Consider the following 16,167-nt stretch of genomic DNA (forward strand, 5'->3'; position numbering starts at 1 on the left):
TGTCTCATTCATTATTTTAAACCACTAAACTCGTAATATGTATTTATTTTAAAAATGAAGTTACAAAGTTTTCTAGTAATAAAAGGATTTGGACTCAATTTTGAACAAGAGTTGATTGTTGATTTAGCACGAGAGAGTTATGGGTTCAGTCACACCCTCTCCTAATTTGGTGTTCTTCGGGAGAGGTCTTAAGATCTTGTCCAAATTGAAATTCTAGATGATCAAAAAAATTTATGCCAACTACAGCAAAAAATGAAATTAATAATGAAGGATCAATTATTAATAAACTAATTAATAACAAGTAATTGTTCCACGAAAATTTCTAAAGCTAAGAATTTTTATTTATTTTTGATCCTTAATTAAATAATAATTAAAAATATAGTTAAAACAAGAAATATAAATCATATAATAAAATATATATATTACAATAAAAAATATAGATAATTTAAAATTGATAAAAAAAATTGAAAATGTTTTTGTTACCTTATCATATCTTATGAATATTAATGGATATTTTATTTAAATCATGTTTTAAATTTATATTGTCCTTTTATTTTAATTTAAATTAAAAACTTTATATAATGAATGCTTACGTCCACAAAAGTCAAATTTACAAATTAAACCATTGCAATTGACATTTAAATAATATAAAATATGGTTTTTAATTTTTCAAAAAATATGTCAATGAACAAAAAAACCAATATCATAAATAAATGTATTTTCATAACAGACTTATTCATTGTAAAATATTGAAAACAAAAAAAGACAAAAATATAACTTATACTAAATAGACCTTAATGGGTATAAAGCATAAACTAGTTCTAGGAAATCCTTGGATTTAAAATTATATTAGATTTATATAAAACGTAATATAAAAATTATATTTAAATTTGTTCAAATTCCCTCAAATCCGAGATCCAAAATTCATGTTCCCGAACACAGCATAAGGTGATTTATTTTCACAATTGATGAACTTCCGGAATGTAAGTACCTCTTACAAGTAAGACATGCTAACAATCTCAATCAAAGGGAGACCATTGCTTATTTGCATTATATTTTAAATATAAGAAACCAATATTTGAAAAAATGCTTCTATTGAAATGTAACAAATGCATACGGCTGCTTAGTGATGGAAAATATTTTTTATTTTTTATTTTTCATTCTTAAATTTCTAAAGAATTAAAAAATAAGTAAGAATATTTTTAGCTTTTGCAAAGACTAATCAAATGATAAAAAAAATTAGCTTTTAATTTTAATTTTTCAAATAGTGTTAAAAAAATACCACTTTTTCAAGTTTTTTAAAATTTGTACAAGAAAATTGGTGAATATTTTTTATTGTTTTTTTTAAATTGTGTTTCACTGAGTTTAGATTTTTTTTTTTTTTTTTGTATGTCGTCTTTTCCCCGTATTGTTTTTAAATCAAGGGTGGAAGGATCTTTTTTTAATTTTTGAACTCTCCAATTCATAAACATTAAATTGATTTAGATGACAACTTTAATTAAACAAAATTAATAAGTATAAATATTTGATTATGCAAATTAAAAATATAGTGACTAAACAAATATTTAATAATGACTAACTTATTATTTTGCTCGAGTGAAAACTTTTTGTCAACACTAAATGGGCTTACTAAATTTGCCACATAATTATAATGATTTTCATTCATTCTTAACCTGAGCTTATAATCCTCCAATTTACTCTTTTGTGATGAAAAAAAAAAGTCTTCCAAATTTTATCTTCATTTACTTTTTATCAAATTTGATATGATATACAGTATAAGAAATCTTTTATCAAGATGCTTCCACATGTGCATGGCTTGTGGAGGAACCGACCTGCTTTGATTTGCTTCCCAATGTGGAGGTCATGTGGAGGAATCAAGTTTCTCCAAGTTTTTGAAAGATTGTACAAACACGGTGTAACAATTGATGCCTACACCATTCTCTACATGTTTCATTTATAGAATTGTAAAAACTATATAAGGAAGTTTTGCATACAATAAAAGACTTGATAAGCGTGACAGACAAGGAAATGTTGGTTATAGACACATTCTAAATAAGGAGATACAATCATGAAAGGAAACTATGTGTCCGTTGGAAAGAAATTAGTCGAGTCAATCACCACATGTTGATTAACCGATGATAGATCCAATCTCACGTTGATTGACCGATGATAGCTCCAATCTATGAGTTGTCTTGTTTAACACTCCCCCACAAACGAAGGGGGGTTCACGCACCATGAGCTTGGACTTGAGAAACTGGAAGCAATTCGAGGTGAGACTAAAAAATGTCGCCAATCTAATCTTTGGATGATATGTAGTGAAAGTTAATATCTTGATTGACCACCTTTTTCGCGAATAAAATGGTAGTCAACCTCAATGTGTTTTGTGCGTGCACGGAACACTGGATTAGCAGCAAGAGTAAGTGCACTTTCATTGTCACATCATATAGCATGAGGCTTAGGGAGAACAATTTGTAAATCACATAACAACTTTCTAATTGCTTAACTTGCCACCCAAAATGCACTGCAAGTATCAACACAATTTGAACTGTAGCTAGTTTTATAACAGGATTGAATGTCTCAGAAAAATCAACCCCATAAGCTTGATGAAATCCCTTTGGCACTAGTCTCGCCTTATACCATTCAATTGCACCATATGGAGTCTGCTTGATCTTGTATACCCAGCGCATTGGAATCACCTTTCTATTTAGGGGTCGGGGAACTAACTCCCTAGTTTCGTTGTCCATCTGTAGTGACCCGAAGAATAATAGAATTTTAATAATAAGAGAGAGAGAGAAAATAGATACCAAAACAGAAGGAGGCCGTAGACTTCGTCGACGAACACAGGGTTTCGTCGACGAGAAAATATCGAGAGAGGGTCTGGGGGCGGTCTGAATTTCGTCAACGAATACAGGGCTTCGTTGACAAATTTACTGAAGAATTCGTCGACAAAGTGGCGGGCCTCGTCGACAAATCTAGTAGTATATAAATGGGAAAATCGGGATTTTTTCTCATTTATCTCGCTCCTCTCTCTCTCCTACGACTATATCTCCCTTCTCTTTTCATTTCCGGCCCCACCAATCACCGGATCAACGATCCGAGGTTACCACGACGCTCTTGGTGGAGTTCTCCACAAGTCTGCCAGAGCGGATCGTCGAGAAAACAGAGTTGGAATTCATCCCAAATTCAGGGTAAGTCCTTTTAGTCCCTTTTTGGCCTTATAGTAGTTATAGGAAATAATGTAGGCAGAAAAATACTAATGTTTAGTTCTGACAAATACCGTTTTCAGGGTGTTGTACAGGAGGCCCTACGGCTATCGGGCTAGAGTATTGTAAGGGCTTTTCAAAGTTAAGGTAAGGGAAATATGCTATGTTAGAAAATTTCTAAATATTATACAGTATATTTATTTACAAAAATTATGCATAAAAGTATGGTGTGGCTTGTGAATATGTATGTAGTATGGGGATATGTTTTATGAATTGTAGTTTCATGATATTTATGAATTTCATTACCATGATTTTACGGATTTAAGTACTATGATTATGTGAACTTCAGTACCATGATTTTACGGATTTTAGTACCATGATTATACGAATCTCAATACCATGATTATACGAATTCCGGTATTACGAATATGCAGTTCCATGTTATGATTATTCAAATTTCAGTACGTTATGTAGCATCATGGTTATTTCAGTACTTCAGAATCATTGTAAATCAGTTAGAAATATATATATAAAAATATATTATACGATATCATACCCTATTGGACTTGCAGCTACAGAGCACGGTACCGTTGCTACAAATACTATGTTACTTTATCAGTGCAACCACCTATTCAAATAATATGTGGTAAAGTCGACCACCTAAGCCCTTGAAGTGGTTAGGCTCCCAATCCAGATATGGGTTGAGGTGGGCAGGTCGACTGAAGGAGTTCAGTGATTTATTCTTGGTTGGCCAGTCAGGGTAAATCCAACCTACGGGCCGCACAACCTCGTCATGAGGGGCATGTCATGACACAGATAGCCACAGGGAACAGTTTCAGTTATTATTACATACGTATGGATTTTACAGAAACAGGGACTCTACTTATGTACACTAGAAGTATTTTGAATTATAACCTGAAATATTGCTATGTTAATCAACATGGAAAGGGGTGGTGTATTTTATTATTTATATTGTACTTGGCATTCAGTCATTCATGTTTATATGAAAACAGATTTCATGATATATAGTAGCTCATTTGCCACACACTAGTAATAGCATATTTCTTCTTACTGAGTGTTGGCTCATCCTAGTGTTGAAACATTTTTCAGGTGATCCAGGTAGGCGAGCAGATCAGGCTCGCAAATAGAGGGACGTCTATAGTGCCTTGTCAGAGAGTGAGTATCATTTTAGGGAACATTTTTGTATAGCCCTCACTAGTTGAGGATATTTTGGGAATACAGTTATGTTTGTATATATTGGAAAACATTTCAGAACTTTGGTATTGTATATAATGGTTTATGATTATGTTTGTATGATTTTTGCTTCCTGCTGTTTAGGTTAATACTATGGTATCAGAGTATGTTAATTACTATAGGGGAAAAAAAATCATGTTAATTAAGCAGGTCGTTATACCATCGGCGTCCGATACTCCTCCTGTATTGCCTTGCACCAATCAGTAGACACAACAACTCGTGAGCAGCAAGATGGTTCAAAAATTTCAAGCACAGCATGAAGACTTTTATGGGGTGTTTGAAGGCATAGAAAAGATGGTAGTCTGTGTATTGCTTGGGACGAGAGGAGCCGATTTGGGATCTAGTGACTATATGTGGTTCGGGAGGCACAGGTCGTGACGTAGGAAACAAGTCAGGCTGAGGGTTCTTTTGTATAGGTGGGTTAAGTAGAGAGGGGGGTTCGTAAGGCTCGGGAGACTAGACAATGGGATTTAGGTCCAGAGGATCAGGTATCGTGATGGGTTCAGGTGATGAGATAATGGAATTATTAAGAACTAGGGGGTCAGGTATCGTGACGAGCTGTGTGAGGGATTGTGTCCTTCCAGCAGTGTGCATCCCGTTTTGCGATCCATTACCCACAACAATTGTTTCCGAGCCATTATGAGGCGTTGGAGAAGCCATATCACCATTATCATTGGTGATGTGCCTATTTGCCTCGCTATCAGCCAACCAAGTATTATCTTCCAGCAGAGAGTTTGAGTGAGCTACAATGGCGGCAAGTTAATTGGGTGGATGTCGACCTTGGCAGCTATAGTCGAATATGTGAAAGTAATTCAAGGCAGTGTGGTTTTCCTTTTGGCAAAATTGGTAGGCATACGGATTAAAAACATCACCATTCGGGTTTTGATTGTTTCTGAATGGTAGAAAATTCCTTTGAAATTGAAATTGATTATTATTCTGCTTATTGTTATTGCCTTGGAATGGAGGACGACCTTGATTGTGATTTTGTCCAAAAGGATTGGGAAACTTGGGTTGAAAGGGTTTGTTATGCTTCTTTTAGCCTCCAAAATGACGAGCCATCATAGCAAAAGTGCCCTCATCGTGCAGCTGTGGGACATGAATAGGTAATGACTTTAAATTTGAATTTCACAAACAATAGCTCAGAGGAAAAATCATTAAAACTCATTGATTTGTCACGAAAAACAACACCCATGGAGATCGAAAAAGATGAAAAAAATGAATTCAAACCACTGAGAATGTGATGAATTAAATCATCATCTTCTACAGGTTGTCTAGTTGCAGCCAATTGATCTACCCAATCGTTATTTTACATTTCAGATAATTTTGAAGAAAATACCAAAAATCAGGCGTAGCAAGTGCATGGGCGGGAGTAGAATGAATATAGTAGAATAAAAATTTAGCATAATACAATTTAAAATATGTTTGTGCATTTTAGAATTTTAAAAATTTTCATTTTAATAGTTGAAACATATATTTGTAATAAAGGTAATTAGTGCACTGATAATAAAAATAATTTAGATTTTTGTGCGTCCGCTGAAAAATTTATATGTAAAAACTCACTCGGGTTCAAGTCCTTACATGGAAATTGTAAATAATGTTTTTCTTTTTAAACTCATATATATTTTTTGTCCCCTTAATGACAAAATAAGCCAATAAGTCAAACAACTAATAAGCAAATGTTAAACTTGTATTTCAGTTAACTCATTTATTATTAAATAACTGAATTAAATAAATTATGTTAAATTTATTAAATCACATAAGAATATTGCACTTTTTCTACTTCTTGGCGTGGTAAACTAGGTCTACAAATCAAGTAGCTAATAATGAAGATAAGTAAATTTGAATTTAACTTATGCATAAATGGATGAATTTAAACGAATGTATATTGTCCATGAAATTTATTAAAAGGTTGCAAACAAATACTCTGTTAACCAATTATAATAAATTTATTTTATATTATTGCTTAACATTTTCACAAATTTAGCTAGAACAAACACATGTTTAACACATTCATCAAGTGTAAAGACCCATGAAAAATAATAATAAATAATGAAATGGTAAAGAAAAGGAGGGAAGTGGGTTTGGCACAAGCCAAATCATCGACGGTTTTGTGAACTCAGAAAAAACCGACGACTGTTTTGAGTTACTGAGGGACAGTAAGGGTAAAATGGTGAAAAAAATGGCTTGGTTAAAACCAAACCGTGGTCGACGGTTTTCCTCTGGCCAGCAGCGTATAAATTGAATTCAAGTCATTTTTTTGGGACAAAATTAACTCTCGCTCTCTCTCTCTCTCTCTCCTAGGGCTGTGACTTTCTTCTTCTCTCTCTTCGATTTCTCACCTGGTATAAGCCCGAATTGAAGGAGGATTCGGGATCCTGGCGACGTTCCTCTGTAGTTTAATCGGAACAAATTAGCTGTTTCAGGGATCCTAAGCACCACTCCAAAACTAAGGTAAGGAAGATGTTTTTAAAAGTTTAATCAGTTATTGAGAATGTGTGGACCTAGGAGTGTTAAATAGTTATTATTCCAGATTGAACTGATTAAACAAAGGTATATGAATACAAGGTTTTGTACGAACACTATAGACACTGTTTTAGGATCCTTACGGGAATATTCTCGATAAACATGTTAGAGGAATAAATTATGTCAGCCATTTTGGAAATTAACTGAATAATTTAAAGCATGAAAATATGAAAATATTGTATATGATTTCCTGATGTATCAGGCATATGAAAATACTGGTTTTGGATTATCATATATTTATTTGGGTAATTATTATTTTATGAAATATTATTTAAAATTTATGTGGCATGAAAAATGATTTTGTTACCGTATATTAAACATGTGAAAATCTTTTATGATGAAATGTGATTTATACTGGTATATGAGAAAATTTTAAAGGGTAGACACAATATTTTGATATTGAAAAATGAGATTTATACAGACATAATATTTTTGATATTGAAATATGTGATGATGGTTTTATACCGAAATACAGACATAATATTTTTTATACTGAAATATGTGATGACGGTATTATACCGAGAAATAAAATAACAAAAATGATAGTTTTTATACTGAGACGTGGAAATGAGAATCCTGATGGACCAGTGATGTACATGAGAGTACGGTACCATTGCTAGGAAATAAGTCGGTGCAGCCACACTGCTCGGGGAGAGTGTTGGTATTGGAAGTCGATTGAGCTTACGGAGAGTTGTTGACCGCTCCTGGGTCTAGACCAGGCTGCGATAGACCAATCGTACTACAAACAAGATTTGTTTTGACTTAATCTAGTAGGCCAACCATGGTTAAGTCCCGCCTTTAGGCCGCACAACCTGATCATGTGGGGTGATTATATGACAGTGATTTATGAATGTCCACTCAGGTTAGTTCCTCATTACAGACATGATGAATGTACGTTTACAGACATGTTGGGTTTTGAGCCAAGAGAAACCTATTGAGCACGTGTATATTTTTGAGAAAAATACTTGCTTGCAAATGTATATATATGTATATGGATATAAGTACAATTTTCATGATTACTCTGTTAAATTATTTATTAAATAAACGCATTATGATGTATTAAAACTCATGTTGTCACACACTGACAATAATTTATTCCGTCTTACTAAGAGGTGTCTCATCCCAACTAATATTTTAACATTTCAGGACCTCGTGGGGATCGAGATTAGCGCTTTAGAGTAGGGTATATATAGTGTTATCGAAAGTAAGTACTGGTAAGAATTGTTATGTATACAGTTAGACATGTTTTTGTATAGTTGGGTTATAATAAGGTTTTGGGCGTATTTATGGAAATATGATGGTATTAGAACTTGGTAATGTGTATGAGATTTATATATATTATGTTTCCACTGTGATGTAATATTATATCTTATGGATAGTTGTACTTGGTAACCCACTTGGGGGTCGGTGGTTTATATATGATATCAAAGTTTTATGTAAAAAAAGAAAAGAAAAGAAAATGTAATAAAATTTTCGAGTCGTTACATTAAGTACATTTAACTATTACTTTATATTTATTATCAATCCAATGTTCAATATTACAATACTCTTTAAAATTATTCATTTGCTTTGTTTTTTTTTTTTTTTTCTCTACTACTAATTAAGAGAAACTTTTTAAAATAATTTTTTTTTTCAAATCATCTTCTCAAAATATAACCCTTTACTGTCTAATTATAATATTTTATAAATTAAGGACATATAAATTGTTTAATTTGTTTTACTTAATTTTTAAAAAATTATATTATTTTTTAAATTTCATGTTATCTCCTAAAAATAATTTAAAAAAAAAACTCACACAATTAAAATTTTAATAAATATTTTAAATTATCCATTATTCTTGAAGATAGTAAAGACAAAAAAAAAAACGTATTGTGCCAATTTATAATCTATTATTTTTTAAAATCTCTATTTTATCTCCTATTTTTTTTTTTAAAATAATGCAAACATTTAAAATTTGGATAATATTTTGTTTATTCATTATTCTTGAAAATAATAAAAATTTAAGAAAATCACGCACAAACATAGTGTGTGGATTTATACTATATTGTTTTTTAAAATCTCGCACTATATATTAAAAATAAAAAATTGAAAATAACACACATTTAAAATTTTAATAAATATTTCTAATTATCCATTATTCTTGACGATAATAAAAAATTTGAAAAAATCATGCACAAACGGTAGTGTGTAACTTAAATTGTAAGTAAGAAACCATTAATTAAGAATATCATCAGTTTTTAGTGTCTCAAAATAATAACCACTCGATACTTGTAAACTTCGCAATAAAGATGAGTTCATTTTTTTTGTAAATTTTTCTTTTCCACACTTTACATAAATTGTAATAATTGGATAATATCTAATTTTCCTACTCCCAAACACAAGACAAACATACAAACATGGATCCATTGAATTGTTGTTTCCCTCAAACAAAGACTTCGCTACATGATAGAGATAAAAAATAAAAAATGAAGTAAAAGGGTTGTTTGCTTGCACTTAATAGCCTTTAAATAAAGGTCAGACTCTTAACAGTCTAATATAAAATTAATCAGTATTATTTTTTTCTGCTCTGGCAAGGTACTTTTAAATGAAGAATGTGTTCTCACCGAACTAACATTTTTCTCGTTGTTGATTCGGTTTGCAAAAAATATTTTCCATCTTTTTACATGCAAAAATCCCCAAAATTCTCTTTTTGTCTCTTTTTTTATTTATTTATACAAAAGCCTGAACTACGAATTCCATCTCCTTGTATTGTTGCTCCCAACCATAAAATTTAGTCTAGGTCACTAAATTGAGGTTAGGTCTTTGACTAGAAAATGGGAAGATGCTTTTCTTCAAATGGCCATCATTGCCATGAATGGAGCTGCAAACTCCACCAATTTGAGTTTAACCTTGGTATTTCTAAAATATTTCCAACCTACTTTCCATTGTAAGTCCCAAATTTATGTCCAATTTTGTTCAATTTTATTTTTTTATTTTTCTTAAATTTGAATTGCATTTTGTATTCATATTTGTTTGAATTTTGTTGTCCTTTTTGTTTAATTCAAAGAATGCAAGCAAAGTTTTTGTTTAATTTGGGTAATTTTATTTGTGTTTCTATGTTTTTTTATGATATAGATTTTTTTAAATTACTTATTCAAGTTTTTACTGTTGGCCTAATAAGGTTTAATTTCATTTTGATAATGACAAATCAAAGCATCTGATTGTTCTTTTAAGTGTATTTACAGGTATTTCAATAGAAAAAGTACAATGAAAGATGAATAATGGAAAGTCAAGAATACAAGCATATCAAAAATGACTATTGAAGTAAATCTTGGATGAAGATCAAGCTTAAGGATATGAAGATCTACTTAGTTTATAATGAGTATTGTAAACTAGGTTTCATGTAAGTACTTTTTAATTCATTTTTGTTTATGAAATTCTTAGGTTAATTACTTAGACCTAGATACCTTTTAAAATATCTGAAAAATATTTTTATAAGGTCAAAAGTTATTTCAAAAATGTTAAAATTATTTTTTGAATGAAAAGCGTCAAAACACGATTCTCCAAATTCATTCCCTTGTTTTTCTACAGCCGTCTTAAAGTGTGATTTTATCTATCTATATCTTCTTATCTTCGAAAGTCTTAAACACAAAAGTTGTGATATTTTTTCTTATCTTTCTTTTGATACCAATATCGCTTTATTTGGAATTCTGTAGCAAAAGTTATGCTCAAAATATTGAAAGGTGTTCAAAGTTGAAATTTCCTAAGGAGTTCAGGCAACCGAACCTCAAAGTTCAGTCGACTAAATGGTTCAAGTGACCGAACTTAAGAGTTCAGGCGACTGAACCTGTACTGCCACTTTGGAAATTCAATTTTAATTTGTTCAGGCGACTGAACACGTGGTTCAAGCGATTGAAGTGCTGTGATAACTCTCGGAAACAACCTAAAATATTCCGGTTTTTGAAAGATAATGTTACTGAAACATACCCAAACGGTCATATTTCAAACTTAACTATAAAAGACTAACCCTAAACATGTTAGGGCAACCAAATAGCATCAAAGCATGTTGATTTTATCTCTTAAACGTTGCTGTGTGTCGTTCCCCTTTTCTGAACTGATTTTCTGGTTTGTTCTTTAAGTTCAAAGCTTTCAAAACCCCAAAAACCTAGCCTAGCTTTCAAAACCCCAAAAACCTAGCCTATCTCCTTGAGCTTCATAGTAATACCTTTTGAGAGTATATTTGTGATTTGATATTATAAAAATTTGCTCTTTGAGAGAGTAATTTGATTGTACGAAAATCTATTGTTACGTGCTTTGTAACTTGACGATTCGGGATAGAATTGTTGCCTAGCGAGAGGGGTATTCTTGCTAAAGAGGGGCCTCCACCTACCAACGGAGAGAGGGAATTCCACCTATTGAATGGAGAGAGTAAGGAAAATTCTCATAGCAGGTTGCTTGAGGCAAGGACGTAAGCGGGACGCCAAACCTTGTAAAAAATATGGGTGTCTTTCTCTTCCTTAATATTTTTTACTTTTTTACAATTTTAGATTGTTTATTATTTGCCGTGAATGATTTAAAATTCAGTTAAGAATTGTTGGATGTTGAGATTGATTTGAGGATATTGTGAATGCTTAGATAGACTTTGTGAATATTGTGAATAAATTAACTTTCAGTTGTGAATCAAACGCTACTGAACTTGCAATTCTAAATTGATTTAAATCAGCTAAGATAATTTTATTTGAGTTGAATAATTGTTCGAATACAAGAAGGATATTTGCTTAACATAAATTGTTGAGATTGTATATTGACATATTCATTGGTTAAACACAAAGGTTAATATTTGTATGGTTCAAATATCTATTGACCTATATTAATCTGCTGGAATTAAAACAAGCTTTGTGTTTTGATTATATATATTTAAGATTGTTCATTGGTATAGTCGTTCGCTGATTAGACTATTGTGTTGATTAAGATTATTTAAAGTGAATGTGATAAATACTTGTTAAAATAAATCAAGCTTCCACACATTAAATTTAAAATATCCAATTCACCCCCCTCTTGGGACTACATCATCACTTTATGAAAGTGGTGGTATGCTCATATACCACTTGTCGGCCCGGGAGTATATAAAGTTAGATGGGGGGTGAATGGACTCTTTCACATATTTTGGGTTTTCTCTACAAAATAAAATTCTTGCCAAGATTCAAGCAATTATATCATAATATATGAAATGTAAATCATGCACAAGTCAAATAATAAAGAGTAGGGTAGAGAAGCTTAACACCGATATTTTAACGTGGTTCGGCACCAAACCTACGTCTACACCTTGAGACCAACTCAAGGATTTCACAAACACTAAGGAACTCCTTTACCGGTGGAGAAGCCTTACAACTCGGGAACAAATTCATACCGCTCACCAATAGCCTTCACTTAGGAACAAATCCCTACCACTCACCAAGAAGCCTTGCAAGACGGTTCACCGAGAACCTTCACCAATTTGGTTCACAACGAGCCTTTTACAAGAATATGGGTATACAAAGCAATTGCTCCTTAAATGAGCTGATATCAAATACAAAATAAGTCTCACACTAATCTCTCAAGTAATGAATCAAACACGATTTAGAGAGCAAGAGATAATTAAGCACTTTGAATGATGAACTAAGATGCAAAAGTGTCTAGGTTCTGTATTCAAAGATATTTTTTCACTAAGAACTTGTAAAATCACCAAAACCATATCTAAACAAGTCGAATAACTTGTATTGATAGCCAAAAACCCATGCTAGCCGTTATATAGCCGTTGAGAGCAAATCCCAAAAGAAACTAACCATTTTCTAGCCGTTCGTGTTCAATTCACAATGTTAATTGTCGACGAGTCCACCCCAATCGTTGACAAGTCACCCTCAGTCGTTAATGAATCATGCCCTTTTGTTGACGAGTCATCTATGCTAAAAACTCGATTTGGCTACTGGAAAAATTTATCGACCAATCAATACCATGTGTCAATGAGTCCCTACAATTCGTCAACGATTGCCCTGGGCAGAAACTCAATTAGGCTACTGGTTTTATTAGTTGACGATTGCTCTGTTTTTTCATACCAAAAGGTCTCTTAATGATTTAAAACATTCTTAGAAAAAAGTATATTAAATATATCAAGTTTAATGAAGACTAATACTTGTCTAAATGTGTTTTCCTTTAAATATACGATATCTTGATTATGAAAACTCATTTGAAAGCTTATTTGATATCTTATAAGCTGGTATGCCCTTTGTAAAGATATACTTGACTTTCTTAAGGCTCTAGGGCATAAAACTTGTTTTGGACTCAATCGGGACCAAGTATGTAAAAGTTCAAAATACAAAGATGTTTGAAAACTTCTCCCTTTAGAAAACATGTTTGAGTATAGGATTCTTTTGACAAACTCTTTGATTTAATTTTGAAAACTATGAAAGTTGAATTTATGACTTAGTGAAATCCTATATACTCATGTGTCCTAGTATGCATGTGCAATTGCTCAACTCTTACTCATAAATCATGTATGAAATAAAACTGTGAGAGTTACAAAATATACTACCTCTGGTTGTGCTTGGGTGCTTTCCGAGTGAGTGTCCATCTGATATTTCCTACTTGACGTCTACTCGGTCTGATCTTTGCTTTTGATCTAGTCCTTCATGTAATTGTCACTTGTACCTGTACTTAACATGATCTGCAAAGATAGGAAACACTAGGAACCACAAATAGGTTAATAGCATCAAAACACATTAAATATGATTATGAAACCACCAAGGCTAACAATATGTAATGCCCCGAACCCGTTGAGCAGGGCCCGGGATGTTACGTGTTCCATTCACCTATTTCTAATACCAAAAATACCATTCACACAGTGGAAATAATTAAACATTATCCATTAAAATACCAGAGTTATATTATATACAACCCAAAAAGTGTATCCATCCACTTTATATTACGTAACCAAGAATTAAACATAACTTTTAAATACTTTATATCTTACAACTACTCATAATATCAAAAACTAAACTCTGCCTTGGAGCTTGCTAAACTCGATCACCAGAAGAACCTAAAAAGTTAATAATTCACTGGGGTGAGACACTTCTCAGTAAGGATGGAATAAATCATAACAGTGTGTGGCAGAGGAGTTTTAGTGCACACAAAATATATTTGTTTGTTAATCGACAATAATAACCGCTAATACACTTATATACTATACTCACACATACATAACCGATATTTATAATGAAAGTTCTCGATGATTGGAGAGATTACACGCCTATACATGTAACGGCTCTTTGCTCTGATACCGTTTGTAACTTTGCCCTTTTTAATTTGGGTGAGGTTACAACTGATACTTATCAGAACACTTACCTTACTGAGTAAGCCCTTGGGCGGAGTGTTTTACTTCGCCATAAATATTCATGCATTTAAATTTGCATACATGTACCCACACACATTGGACATCAATCACACATTTCAGTCACATCCATACAAGATAATGCACAAGTTTCACATCCACACAGGATACTGCACAAGTTTCACCACAATCGATTGTTACCTTCACTGCTACACTTCCTAATGGCCTATTCATAGTGTATCAGTAAAACAAACTCCTTAGGCTTGCCAATATTATATCATGATTTATACCCAGGCAATATAACGAACTCCTCAGGCCTACAATATTATATTGTGATACATACGAATAACCACACAAACAATTCATCCAAACATATCAATTCATTCACCACAGTAATCACAACTAGTTTGTTATGAAGAGTTATTCTCATGCCACACGGTTTGAGTGTTAATCAGACTGTTACATACTGTAAATAATTAATATACCCCACTTACATTGGTCTTTCCCTGAATATGAATTATAATCAAAACCATCACTTTCAAATACTTAACCCATTCAGAAAATCATACATACATACACAGGTTTATATACTAAAATTTAACTAGTTCAAATTTAATAAAAAACTAGTATAATTTAATCCCCTTACTTGTTTTTCCGAAAGCGACCCAAAACGAATCAGGAAAGCAAAACCCTAGCTTTCCAAAAACTCGCCGAGGGCGGAGACCCAAAAGGCGAGAGGTGTAACGACCTGCTCCTTTTTCACATATATATTTTTTTTATATAAATAAATTATCATCACATCATACATTCCAACTCAGCAGGTCACAATCCACGTGGGCCCGTGGGCACCAGGGATATAACAAAACATACAGCAGAAGCCTACGCAGCAAAAAGTATAAAATCATATACATCTCATCATAATGTGCATAACACATACCAGAGTCACTACAATTACTATCTCACAGTATATACATCTCAAAAATGAAATCTAGGGACAATCCCCACAAAACCTAACTGTCCCTACCAAAAACTTACCCTTCCAAAGAGGGCAAACAACTGATCTAGATCAGCGGGGCTTTTCCCGCTCTCCTATCAGGGGCTCTTGAAAAATGTATAAGATTTAGGGGTGAGACACCTCTCGGTAAGGGAAATAAACTAATACCAGTGTGTGGCAACATAAGTATTCTGTGTTCTACATATACCATACATAACATATTTAATACTGTTTATCAAATTTGGGAAAACATATGCATATCAAAACATGGCAGAACATACTGCATTTTCATAAACATTTCTCATCTCATATCATAATAATAATAACATAAAAACAACCCTGGTAGGTTAGCTGGCTGTTGTCATGTATTACCCCCACATGACTGGGTTGTGTGGCCCGAAGGCGGGACCTGACAATGGTTGGCCGACCACTGCCAAGTCAAACAGTAGTCTGTAGGTTCGATGGGTCTACCCAGACTGGTCCGTACACCAGGGGCGATAACAGCACACTTCTTGAAAATAACCACATCGACCATCCAATCTCACACCACTCCGTACAGTGGCGTTAACACAGATATCATGATCACGAGGACCATGGACACATAGCAACGGTACCGTGCAAGTGCTAGCCTAGACCAAGCCAACCAGGTTCTAATATCATATACATATACTAAAACCGTGATACATAAATATCTCATATCATTTATTTTCACATCAATCATATCATTTCACATATATACGTGTATCACAAAAATCATCGGCCCGTACGCCGGTATTACACATTTTAACATAGCACGGCCCGTACGCCGGCAAATCACATAGCACAGCCCGTACGCTGGCAAATCACAT

This window comes from Malania oleifera, chromosome 9 (assembly GCF_029873635.1).
Source record: "Malania oleifera isolate guangnan ecotype guangnan chromosome 9, ASM2987363v1, whole genome shotgun sequence".
Taxonomy (NCBI): Eukaryota; Viridiplantae; Streptophyta; class Magnoliopsida; order Santalales; family Ximeniaceae; genus Malania; species Malania oleifera.